Here is a 13,821-nt window from a genome sequence, read left to right as displayed (position 1 = left end):
GGAGAGGGAGAGAGAGATAGAAACATCAATGATGAAAGAGACTGGCAATCAAGCCCACAACCCGGGCATATGTCCTGACTAGAATTGAACTGTGGCCTCCTGGTTCATAGGTTGACGCTCAACCACTGAGCCACTGGGTCTGGGTATCTATTAGTGTTTATCTTTTTATTTATTTATTTATTTATTTTAAAATATATTTTATTGATTTTTTTACAGAGAGGAAGGGAGAGGGAACATTGATCAGCTGCCTCTTGCACACCTACTACTGGGGATGTGCCCGCAACCAAGGTACATGCCCTTGACCGGAATCGAACCTGGGACCCTTCAGTCCACAGGCTGACGCTCTATCCACTGAGCCAAACCAGTTAGGGCAGTGTTTATCTTTTTAAATAAAAAAAAATTAATTTTGGCTGTTTCAAAAACATTTCTCCTCAGAACTTTGCAGGTCATTGTTTATAGGCATCTAGCTTCAGAGAAGCCTGATGCTAATTTGATCTTTATTACCTTATAGATAACCTGTTCCTTTGCTTTCAACTTCCGGAGCCGTTAGGCTTTCTGAAACCTCATGAGATCCTAGGTTGCATGACTTTTCTTTGATTCTGATTACCATTCAATGAGCACTTTCAATCTAAAGTATATTTTTTTTCATTGCTCTGGGGAATTTTTTTCTATTATTTATCGGATTCTCCTCTTGCCTCTTTTTCCTTTCCTCTCTGGAATTATCATTACACCGATATCAGGCTCTTGAATTGATCTTTTACTGCTAAATATTTTCCCCTTAATAAAAAAAATTTTTTGTCTCTATATTCTTGGAGAATTCCATGACTTTGGCTCCTAGACATTATTGAGTATTTTTTTTTTAAATTTTGGAATGCAGAGATAATACAGAGAGTTCCCATGTGCCCTTTACTCAGTTTCCTCTCTGAGCATCTTCCATAACCATAGTACATCAAAACTAAGAAATGAAAATTTGTATGTTACTATGACCAAAACTCCAGATTTTATTCGAATTTCAACAGTTTTCCCATTACCATCCATTTTCTGTTCCATGACCCAATCCAGTATTTAGTCATCATGACTCCTGAGTCTATAATGTAACCGTTTCTCAGTCTTTCCTTATTTTGTGTCTCTTTTTTTTTTTTAACCACTTAGACAGTTTTGAAGAGTACTAGTCAGGTGTTTGGTAGAACATCCCCTAATTTGGATTTCCCCCTCCTGGTTAGACTGGGAGGGGTTTTGTGGGAGAATACCCAAACGGTGAAAAGCCCTGCTCATCACAGGACATCAGCTGGTAACCATACCCTTGGCTACTTGACTAAAGCAGTTTGTCAGGTTTATCCACGTAAAGTTACTATTTTTTCCCTTCCCCTACTCTATTCTCTGTAAGTGAATCACTAAATCTAGCACAGATTCCTGTCGGGACAGCCAATTGAGCCCCATCTGGAGGGGAGAGGAGCTACATATGTTACTGGGAGTCTGCTTTAAGGAAGAGTTGTCCCTTCTCCCATGTGTTTATTTATTCAATCATCTGTTTAGATCGGCATGGACTCATATATTTATTTTGGACTTTGGGTTATACTCCAATACTACACTATTTATTTTGTTTCTCAAATTGTCCCAGCTTGGCTATTGAGAGCTCTTTCAGGTTGGTGTCTGTGTCCCTTGGACACATCCCATCCGGATTTATTTAAGCACTGCCTTCCTTTCTGGCACTAGTTTCTAGCTTCTAGTCAAATTATATATATCTTTTATTTTGGCAATCATATTTTTAATTTCCCAGAACATTTTCATGTTTTCTGACGGATCCTTTTTATCAGCGGTCCTTTCTTGTCTTATGGAGTCAATATCATCCCGAAATTAGAATTTACTTCTGATCATCATGTTGTAAGTGCCGTTTATTGGATTTAAATGATAAGAATCACTCTCTAGATAAAGCACGAAAGACTTCATTATAGTTACAATAAGTGTAAATAGGATTATTCTTGGCAACTTAAAAGTAATAGCATACTTGTCAGGGTCTGAAGGTTGGGGTGGAGGACAGGGGACAAAAGAGTATGGGTGCTGATTTCATTTTACATAGAAATCATGAGATACAGCTAAAGCAGATGGGACTGAACATGAAGATTTTAAGCAATTACTGAGATTGAAGAAATGATCACTAGAAGAATAAACCAACACTGTAACTAACACAACGTGGAAGGAATTGGAAGATGAGCAGTAGTGTGAGTAGATTTCTTCATTTTTCATGAGTGAATATAATAATTCACAATAAGTATTAATTCAGTTAATAAAGAAATAGAGGTATGTGCATATTAATCAGATTTGTGGTGAAAGCCACCACCTCTCAAAGCAGAAAAGATGATGGGTTTCCTTTAGAGAGGCAACCTAGAGCAGGGTCACACAGGATGGAGCAAGACTGAGTTTTTCCTTAGTAATATTCTGTATTGAAGCATTTTAAAAAAACAAACACGTATTAGTTTGATAAAAGTAATATTTCATAAAAACAATTTCAGTGTGTGTAACTGTTGAATGCAGCAACATGCCGGTGCTTGACAGAACGGCAGGTGGGGAGGGAAACGCCGGGCCGGATGAGGTGCAGTGTGCACAGGGTTGTGGCTGCAGAAAACAGTCCACCTTGAGTCGGGGGTTCCCAGACGCAGGGCCCCCTTTTCCTCTGCTCCTCCAGCTTGTCCGTTCATTCAACAATTTACCTAGTTCTGCCCAAGTTTCAGACCCTGTTTTGGGCAGACGCTGTGGAGCTACCTTTGCTCTTGACATTTAAACCAACTGTTAACAAAAGGCTGCTCACCCTGGAACTGGGCCCCACCTTGGGAATGGTACATAGTCCACGTGCACTTTCCTTCCAGGATGAAGGAGGTTGGGGGGGCAGGGAGGGGGATTCTGGGAGTTATGGTGACCACCCCTCCCGGATTGCCCACTACTGTCCCGTTTTTTTTTTTTAACTTTATTTATTTATTTTTAATATATTTTATTGATTTTTTACAGAGAGGAAGAGAGAGGGATAGAGAGTTAGAAACATCGATCAGCTGCCTCTTGCACACCCCCTACTGGGGATGTGCTCGCAACCAAGGTACATGCCCTTGACCGGAATCGAACCTGGGACCCTTGCGTCTGCAGGCCAACGCTCTATCCACTGAGCCAAACCGGTTTCGGCAACTGTCCCGGTTTTAAAACTAAAAGTCCTTCCTCTCAGGAAACCCCTCTGTCCTGGGCAAACATGGGCACTTGATCACCCTGGCCCAGGGGGCAGTGCTAGCCCTACCTCTCACTTCTTCCTGGTCTTTGTTCTGCGGGAGGAGACCAAGGAATCCACGGCTTGTATCATCTAGAGTTGATGACATACTCTGCTTTCTGGATTTGGTGTGTGCTGAGGGGTGGGGGGAAGGGAGCAGGGGGGTGTTCTGGAGTCCTAGGATAGGCAGGTAGCAGATCAGGGAGCTGACGATGCTGATTTCTGGATGGCTAAGGTGAAGGGAAGAGAGGACTCTAAGGAAGGGAACTAGGAGAAATGGGGTGGGATCCCTTAAAGCAGAATGGTTTTGTTAGGGGTAGAAATAGAATATTGGGGACTAGCTACAATTATAAGAAATATCAATCATGCTCTGTTAACCAGGATTGTTTTATTCAGATTAAAGAAAGCACATTCTAACCTGGCTGGGAGTTGGGACATGGGACATGGGAGCTAACATCGGAATGCAGTCCATCCTTCTGTCCTGAGAACTGCCTACCATTATGGAAAGATTTACAGCCTCGTGGCTGAAACAATTTAGTCCTGGAGGCACTGCTCTTTACAACCTCAAGCCCCTGCAGCTCCCGGAGGCACCAGCCCTCGGTGACCCTCCCCACCAAGCCTGCATGACTTGTAACCGGTAATGACTATACGTGCATACTTTCCCATGCCTCTAATTCCTGCTTTCTCATGTAATCTTTGTCCTTCTACCCAATATAAGCAGCTGGATGACCTGCTGCTCTCCCATCCTGCCAAATGCTCAATTATGGTTCAACCCTGTCTCTGCTTAATTGGCTCAAATAGTGACAGGCAGCCCGGACCCTTTGGTTGTCTGGTTACAGTTTCTTTGCCTTTAAAATTGCATGTCTGGGGGCAGACAATTTGACCTTGGGAGGAGACCAGATTATTATACCCACCCCATTCCTTAAAATGCAAGTATTTCATAAATATTGAGTTTCTACTATGTACTATGCTCTGATTACTAAGTTGCATTACAATAATTCGTTCATTGAGCCCTGTTTTAGACTCTGGAAATGTGGCAAGGAACCAGATTCAGATACAGAATAGAGAGTTTACAGACCAGAAGGGGATGTTCATTGGCAATTGACCTGTGAGTCTATCTATTTTTAAAATCTATTTGTCCTTACACCAGTACCATTCTGTCTTCATGATTGTAGCTTGATATTAAGTTTTGAAATTATGTAGTATCGGGGTCTGGGAGCGGGGTGGAGGGGGACGCGGGCAAGGAAAAAGGGAATCTGAAGTACTTTAAACAATAAAGATAATTTTTTTTTTTAGTTTAAATACATTTTATTTTTAGACATCCTACATGACATGTTTTTTTCTTAAAAACAATGCCTTCGATCCAAATGAATCAAGGTCAAAGTAAATGAAGAGCTGAAGATAACATCAGCCCCATTTGCCCTAGTCTTGGTGTGGGGATGAAAAGCAGCAGCCAGTGACGATGACAGGAGATAGAGCCAGACTGCCCGATTTGTTCACATTGTTCCATTTCTAAGCCACCCTTAAAGAAAATCATATGTGGGGTCACACCATCCTCACGGTGGTCCAGCAGAGCCACCATGCCATCTGGATTCATGTTCTCACCAATAAAGAACTGGGAGTTTTTGGAGTTGGCAAGGATGTGCTCTATTTGTTCTGCAGCCCCTGGCATAAAGGGCTTCCCTCTTTCTGGTCTCTGTTCTTCATGCTTCCCTTGGATTGATTTCATGTCATCTTTGATGCACTCCTTGTAGGCTCCTTCTGTGAAGCTGGTTTCCTGCAAGTGATGGCTCAGGACCATGTCAACACCAGTGATGACTGTGCTGTGGTACCTTCGCCCTCAGGGCCTTCAGCGGAGGCATTTCCACCAACCAGCGAGTCATCAATGTGAACATCTGTCCTACTGACAATCTTCCCCTCTTCCTCCAGGCACAGCACGTCTGCGATCTCCCGGATCCTGTAGATATCGGAGAGCATCTCCTCATGATCATGATGGCGCTGGAAGGAGCCGGAGGCGCTGTCTTAGCAGGAGCACGGAGCACAGAGCACGGGGCACGGGGCACGGAGCTCGGCGCCAGCCTGGTGCAGCCGGAGCGGCCAAACATAAAATTTTAAAAAATCATGTAGTATGGGTCCTCCAACTTTGTCCTTCTTCACCCCACCCCCAGATTAATTTAGCTATTTCTATATAAATTTTTACTGAAAAAAAAGTTTATTGGGATTTTGATTGGGATTGTGTTGAATGTATAGACTAATTTGGGGAAAATAACAACCAAATATTGTCTTCCAAGCCAGGAACTTGGCATACTTCTTTATTTATTTAGGTCTCTTTTGATTTCTCTCAACAATATTTTATAATATTCGGCGTGAAAATATAAATTATTAATTGCATATCTTTTGTTAAATTTATTCCTAAGTATTTTATGTTTTCAATGCTCTTGTAAATAGAATTTTAAATTCTATTTTCAATTCCTTCCTGCTGGTATATAGAAACACAATTGGTTTTTATATGCTGACTTAATTTATTAATTCTAGCAGTTGTTTGTACATTCCTTAGTATTTTCTTTGTTAACAAGCATGTCACCTGCAAATAGCTCTACTTTCTTTCCCATCTTTGTGCCTCTTATTTCTTTTTATTCTTTATTACAATGGCTAGGATCTCTCATATCAAGTTAAATAGAAGTGCAGTGAGAACTAAAATCTATGCCTTGTTCTTTATCTTAAAGGGAAAGCATTTAGAAAGGTATAGAGATCTCCCATATATCCCCTACCTCCACACAAGTACAGCCTCCCCCACCATTAATATCCTCCACAGAGCAGTACATTTGTGACAACTGATGAACATACATTGATACATCATCATCACCTGAAGTCCACAGTTTACATTAGTGTTCATTCTGGATGTTGCATATTCTATGGGTTTGGACAAATCCTATATAATAAAAGGCTAATATGCAAATCGACCGAATGGCGGAACGACTGGTCGCTATGACGTGCACTGACCACCAGGGGCAGGCGCTTAATGCAGGGGCTGCCCCATGGTGGTCAGTGTGCTCTCACACGGGGAGCACTTTTCAGCCAGAAGCCCTAAGCTAGGCTCAAGGCTGGCGAGCACAGTGGCAGTCAGACATCCCCCAAGGGCTCCCGGACTGCAAGAGGGCACAGGCCTGGCTGAGGGACCCCCTGGAGTGCATGAATGTCATGCACCGGGCCTCTAGTTTATAATATGTACCTACTATTGTAGTATCATATAAAGTATTTTCACTGTCCTAAGAATAATCTGTGATCACCTCTTCTCTCTCCTTCCCTTCAATGACTGGCAACCACTGATCTTTTTTTTACTGTCTTCATAGTTTTGCCTTTTCCAGAATGCCATGTACTGTAGTTGGAATCACACAGTATGTAGCCTTTCAGATCAGCTTTTTTCACACAGTTAAGAAACATTTAAGATTCCTCCATATCTGCCTGGCTGGTGTGACTCAGTGTTTGAGCATTGACCCAGGAACCAAGAGGTCACTGGTTGAATTCCCGGTCAGGTCACTTAAAAAAAAAGAAAAGATTCCTGACTTGATAGCTCATGTGTTTTTAGTACTGAATAATAAACATCCCATTGTTTTCATGCATCTCAGTTTATTCATTCACCTACTGAAAGACATTTTGGTTGCTTCCAAGTTTTGACAATTATGAATAAAGCTGCTATAAACATCTACATGTCGATTCTTGTGTGAACATAAGTTTTCAATTTATCTGGGTAAATACCAAGAAGCATGATTGCTAGGTTATATGGTAAGAATATGTTTAATTTAGTGAGAATCATAAAACTGTCTTCCAAAGTGGCTGTACCATTTTGCTTTCCTACCAGCCTTGAATGAGAGTTCTTTTTTCTCCACATCCTTGCCAGCAATTGGTATAGTCAGTGTTTTAGATTTTATCCATTCTAATAGTTGTATAATAGTATCTCATTGTTGTTTTAATTTGTGTTTCCCTGATGACATATGATGTGGAGCATCTTCATAAGCTTATTTGTCATCTGAATATCTTCTTTGGTGAGGTGTCACTTCTTGTTTTTAAATTTAATTTAATTTTATTCATTAAGGTATTACATATGTGTCCTTATCTCCCCATTGCCCCCCAACCCTCCCGCCATTCATGCCCTCACCCCCCTGTTGTCTGTGTCCATTGGTTAGGCTTATATGCATGCATACAAGTCCTTTGGTTGATCTTTCCCCCTTACCCCCACCCTCCCCTACCTTCCCTCTGAGGTTTGACGGTCTGATGGATGCTTCTCTGACTCTGGATCTGTTTTTGTTCATTAGTTTATGTTGTTCATTATATTCCACAAGTGAGTGAGATCATGTGATATTTATCTTTCTCTGACTGGCTTATTTCGCTTAGCATAATGCTCTCTAGGTCCATCCATGCTGTTGCAAATGGTAACAATTCCTTCTTTTTTACCGCAGCGTAATATTCCATTGTGTAGATGTACCACAGTTTTTTAATCCATTCATCTGCTGATGGGCACTTAGGCAGCTTCCAAATCTTAACTATGGTAAATTGTGCTGCTATGAACATAGGGGTGCATATATCCTTTCTGATTGGTGTTTCTAGTTTCTTGGGATATATTCTTAGAAATGAGATCACTGGGTCAAATGGGAGTTCCATTTTCAGTTTTTTGAGGAAACTCCATACTGTTCTCCACAGTGGCTGCACCAGTCTGCATTCCCACCAGCAGTGCACGAGGGTTCCTTTTTCTCCACATCCTCGCCAGCACTTGTTGTTTGTTGATTTGTTGATGATAGCCATTCTGACAGGTGTGAGATGGCACCTCATTGTCTTTTTGATTTGCATCTATCGGATGATTAGTGACTTTGAGCATATTTTCATATGTCTCTTGGCCTTCCTTATCTCTTCTTTCGAAAAGTGTCTATTTAGGTCCATTGCCCATCTTTTGATTGGATTGTTTATCTTCTTTTTGTTAAGTTGTATGAGTTCCCTGTAAATGTTGGAGATTAAACCCTTATCGGTGATAACATTGGCAAATATGTTCTCCCACGCAGTGGGCCTTCTTGTTGTTTTGTTGATGGTTTCTTTTGCTGAGAAAATAGACAAATGGGACTACATCAAAATAAAAAGCTTTTGCACAGCAGGAGGTGTCACTTCTTTTTCTGGGACTGAAATTACACTATTTTGTCTATAAGTCAGTGAGGCAATTCTTTTTCTTTATGCTTCAAGTTAGGTAATTTAGATCTATCTTCAAGGTCACTCATTCTTCTGCTGCCACCAATTGATAGTAAGCCCAACTAGTGAGTTTTTTCATTTCAAATACTATATTTTGAACTCTAAAATTCCCATTTGGTTCTTTTTTAAAGTTTTTCCATTTCTGTGCTGAAACTTACCCATCTGTTTACTCATTGTGAACCTATTTTCCTTTAAATTCTTGAACATATTTATAATAGCTTGCCGGGGCTGACCAGCAGCCCCTGAATGACGGATGAACAGATAACTCTGATACAGTTACACTGTGGGGGAGAGGGCTAAGGGACGGCCTGGCCGAAGTGACCAGGCAGCCTCGATTGCCTGTATTGTTAGGCTTTTATTGGAATTTTTATCTTTAGATACAATCAGTAGGGTGAGTAATCTTGGGAGGACACACATGTTTACATTGTCCTCTAGGCAAGGGCATCCAGGGATTAGGCATAAGGATTCCAGTAGGGTATGGACAAATCCTATATAATAAAAGGCTAATATGCAAATCGCAACTTCAAGCGTACCAACATTCGGGGGTTTGAACATGCACAGATTTGTTTGGAAAGGTCAAGGAATAATTAGGGGCACTGCCTTTGACTCATCCCTAAGTCTCTCCTAAGTCAGAATTCTGATAAATAGGGCAGATGGCCTTCCACTCACTTGCCTTTTATCAGAACGTCCTCCTTGCAAACCTTCCAACCAAATCTCATGTGCTCCTCAACAACAGCAGACTTAAAATTCTCGTCTGGAGAGAGAAACCAAGATGGTGGCATAGTTAAACACCTAAACTGTAGCCTCGCACAACAATTTCAAAAATACAACTAAAAGACAAAACGGACATCATCCAGAACCACAGGAAAGCTGGCTGACTGGAAATCCTACAACTAGAAGGAAAGAGAAAACCACAAGGAAAATCAGAGGAGCTGTAAAAGCCTGAGGTACGGAGACACGGGCGTGCGCGTGCAGAGAGGATGGAGCCAGAGAGGATGGGGCGGCTGAGTGCTTGGCTGGCGTTCTCTAGCGGGAAGGAGATAAAAGCTCCAGACTGCGCTGAACCCCAGCTCCAACTGCACTGAACCCCAGTTCCGGGCGAGACCCTGGGGAACCAGGCTCATACTGGGGGAATATGGGCTGTAAGGCGGAAACTCAGGGGAGCGGCGAAAGGCAGAGCTCCGGAAGCGAGCACGTGAATGCGCGCAGAGGACGGACTGTTTACTGTGCCGCTGAATTGCCCTAACGGGAAGGAGACAAAAGCTCCGGACTGTGCTGAACCCCAGTTCCGGGCGAGAATCTGGGAATCCAGATTCATTGGGGGAGAGACTAGACTGTTTGGCAGCGGGCAAAACTCTAGGGCTCCTTTCTTTCAGAGGTGCTGGCAGCTAGTACTGAGGGACACTGAGGGACACTGAGACCCAGGAACCTCATAGGGCAGGGCTGACGGGAAGCCAAGGCTATAGGCTCCACCCTGAAACTCCGCCCCATCCAAGCTGAGCACAGAGGCTTTTGCAATTTTGCAAGTCTAGTCGAATAAGGCTGTCTCCCAGCGTAGACACAGCTGATCCTCACAGCCAATTGGCCTGGAGGTCAACTCCTCCCACTGATACCAACAACAATCAAGACTTAACTACAACAAGGCTGTACACACAGTCCACAAAGTGGTGCACCAAGAGTGTCCATCTCAGGTAATTGGGGAGGCCGAGCCACTGGCCCATATAGGACAACTAGCACACAAAGCTACCCTACCAACTCAGGGAAGCAGCAAAAATGCGGAGACAAAGAAACAGATCAAAAACCAAAGAAATGGAGGAAAACAAATGACTGGAGATAGAGTTCAAAACCACGGTTATAAGGTTTTTCAAGAATTTCCTAGAAAAGGCCGATAAATTTAGCGAGACCCTCGAGGATATGAGAGAGACCCTCGAGGATATGGAAAAGGACCAACTAGAAATTAAACATACACTGACTGAAATAAAAAATATTATACAGTCACCCAACAACAAACTAGAGGAACGCAAGAATCAAGTCAAAGATTTTAAATACAAAGAAGCAAAAATCACTCAACTGGAAAAGCTAACAGATAAAAGAATCCAAAAAATTGAAGATAGTGTAAGAAGCCTCTGGGACAACTTCAAGCGCACCAACATCAGAATTATGGGTGTGCCAGAAGAGAGAGAGCAAGATACTGAAAAGCTATTTGAAGAAATAATGACTGAAAACTTCCCCCACCTGGTGAAAGAAATAGACTTACAAGTCCAGGAAGCGCACCGAACCCCAAACAAAAGGAATCCAAAGAGAACCACACCAAGACACATCATAATTAAAATGCCAAGGGCAAAAGACAAAGAGAGAATATTGAAAGCAGCAAGAGAAAAACAGTTAATTACCTACAAGGGAGCACCCATATGATTGTCAGCTGATTTCTCAACAGAAGCTATGCAGGCCAGATGGGAGTGGCAAGAAATATTCAAAGTGATGAATAGCAAGAACCTACAACCAAGATTACTCTACCCAGCCAAGCTGACATTCAGAATTGAAGGTCAGCTAAAGAGCTTCACAGATAAGAAAAAGCTAAAGGAGTTCATCAACACCAAACCAGTATTATATGAAATGCTGAAAGGTATTCTCTAAGCAGAGGAAGAAGAAGAAAAAGGTAAAGATAAAAATTATGAACAACAAATACATATCTATCAACAAGTATATCTAAAAATCAAGTGAAGTAAAAATCTGATGTACAGAATAAACTGGTGAATATAATAGAATCAGGGGCATAGAAAGGGAGTGGACTGACAACTCTCAGGGGTAAAGGGGTGTGGGGGGTGCGGGAAGAGACTGGACAAAAATTGTACACCTATGGATGAGGACAGTGGGGGGGGAGGTAAGGGAAGAGGGTGGGATGGGAACCAGGTGGAGGGGAGCTATGGGGGGAAAAAGAGGAACAACTGTAATAATCTGAACAATAAAGATTAAAAAAAATAAAAATAAAAAATTCTCGTCTGGTCATTCCAACAGTCTGTTTCTATTGACTGCTTTTTTGCTTGACTATGGGTTTCATTTTCCAGGTTTTTTGTTTGTTTATTTTTCACATGTCTAGTAATTTTTATTTTTGTGCTGAACATTTTAGGTGATATGCTGTGGAGACTCTAGATTTTGTCATCTTCCTAGGGAGAGTGTTGACTTTTGTTCTAGTACAGTGGTCGGCAAACAGCGGCTCGCCAGCCACATGCGGCTCTTTGGCCCCTTGAATGTGGCTCTTCCACAAAATACCACGTGCGGGCACACACATACAGTGCGATTGAAGGAGTACCCTAATTAAGTTAATAACAATGTACCTACCTATATAGTTTAAGTTTAAAAAATTTGGCTCTCAAAAGAAATTTCAATCGTTGTACTGTTGATATTTGGCTCTGTTGACTAATGAGTTTGCCGACCACTCTTCTAGTAGGCAGTTAAATTATTGGCTGATCATCCTGAACTGTGGAAGCTCAATTGTATGCTTTATTAAGGCAGATCCATTTCATTTATTTTATTTTTTTGTGATTTAGAAAAATTTCTTTTAGCTTAACTATTATTAGTAATGTCACAAAATTTTAAGGTTGTTGTCAAATTTGGTACAAAACTAATGTGTTTTTTTTTCATGTATGAGCTTTAAGGCCCTTTTATCATTATTTTTTGTATATGGTAACTAATCTTAAATGTGTTTTTATTCTTTAACTTGTTTGCCATTGAGGACCTCCCTGTAGTGCCCTGTTATCAGTTTTATGTTATCTTTTATTCTTTAAAATTTTTTTATTTTATTGATTTCAGAGAGGAAGGAATAAGTAGAGAAAGATAGAAACATCAATGATGAGAGAGAATCATTGATCGGCTGCCACCTGCATGCCCCCTACTGGGGATCTAGCCCACAATCCAGGCATATGCCCTTGACCAGAATCGAACCTGGGACCCTTCAATCCACAGGCTGACACTCTATCCACTGAGCCAAACAGGCCAGGACTATGTTATCTTTTTTAATGTCAATATTTTATGTCAAATCTGGAAAACATTAAACAATTTTTTCAATGTGTTAGTTTGATTATTAAAACTATTCATTAGTTGAATCCCTCTTATTTATTAGTAGGAATTGAATAACTCCTATTCATTAATTAAATTGTCAGTAAACTAAGAAAACATTCATCATTTCTATTTGGAATTTATCTCTTCCTCTTAACTGACCTTTTGGGGATGATCTGAGAAAAAATTGTTACAGTTCATGGCTTAATGTTTAAATAATTTCTGTTAATTTTATCACTTATTTTTAAAAAATATAATCTTATTGAGGCATTTTTTATATATAAGCATGTCACATAATTAATAATTTCAAGTTTACAATTTAATGATTCTTTTTAGTAAATGTATCAAGTTTTTATAGTATTTCCTTCACCCTGGTAAGGTCCCTCTGCCATTTACTGTCAATCCCCATTGCCCCAGGCAGCTATTAATCTACTTTCTATCTCTATAAATTTGCCTTTTCTGGGCATTTCATATCAATGAAATTATACAACAATGGTCTTTTGTATCTAGCCTTTTTCACAAAGGGTAATGTTTTTGAAGATTATCCATGTCATAGCACATATTCATATTTTATTTAAATTCCTTTGTATGGACATACTGCATTTGGTCTACCCATATTGGTAGACATTTAGATTGTTTCCAATTGTTGGCTATTGGATCTATTTTTTAAAAAATATATTTTTATTAATTTCAGAGAGGAAGGGAGAGGGAGAGATAGATAAAAACATCAATGAGAGAGAAACTTTGATTGGCTGCCTCCTGCATGCCCCTCACTGGGGACCGAGCCTGCAACCGGTCATGTACCCTGATTGGGTCGACACTCAACCACTGAACCACTGGGGCCGGGCTATTGGATCTATTTTATTTTGCCTTTAATCTTGGGCCCAAACCCTAGTTTTGGGACATTGTCTTTATTGTTAAGGCATAGTACTTCTGAGGGTTCAGTGGAAAGCCTGAGGTGTTTACCAAATTGCAATAACTTGGGGAGACTCGAACTTATCTCCCCCATGGTGGGAAACATCTAAAATCTCTGCTCAGTTCTTTCAGCTTTCTAGCTACTACTTTCCACTGAGAGCCATCACCATGTATGTAGAGTTATGAGTCAACCAAGTACTTGAGATTAGTCTACATGCAGATTTAGAGTCTTAACCCTGCTGTGGCTCCCCATTTCCAGGATCCTTCCCTTAAATTTCTAGCCATTCTAGCAACCCCACATTCCTTCCTCTAATACCTCAAGCAGCCTTCTGCTCCCTTAAGGTTTCTGTTTAAAT

General features: G+C 41.0%; 1 pseudogene across 1 annotated transcript; it reads right to left on the bottom strand.

Annotated features, from left to right (window-relative positions):
• Window positions 1-4,631: 4,631 nt before the first annotated feature.
• LOC307110142 (translationally-controlled tumor protein-like) lies at window positions 4,632-5,233 on the bottom strand (annotated as a pseudogene). Its single transcript has one exon. The product of its transcript is annotated as a translationally-controlled tumor protein-like (transcript).
• Between the last annotated feature and the right edge of the window lie 8,588 nt (window positions 5,234-13,821).

The sequence above is a fragment of the Cnephaeus nilssonii genome (genome assembly GCF_951640355.1).
Source record: "Cnephaeus nilssonii genome assembly, chromosome: 13".
NCBI classification, from domain to species: Eukaryota; Metazoa; Chordata; class Mammalia; order Chiroptera; family Vespertilionidae; genus Cnephaeus; species Cnephaeus nilssonii.
The sequence above is the reverse complement of the archived record's forward strand: the minus strand, read 5'-3'. Positions and strand labels throughout refer to the sequence as shown.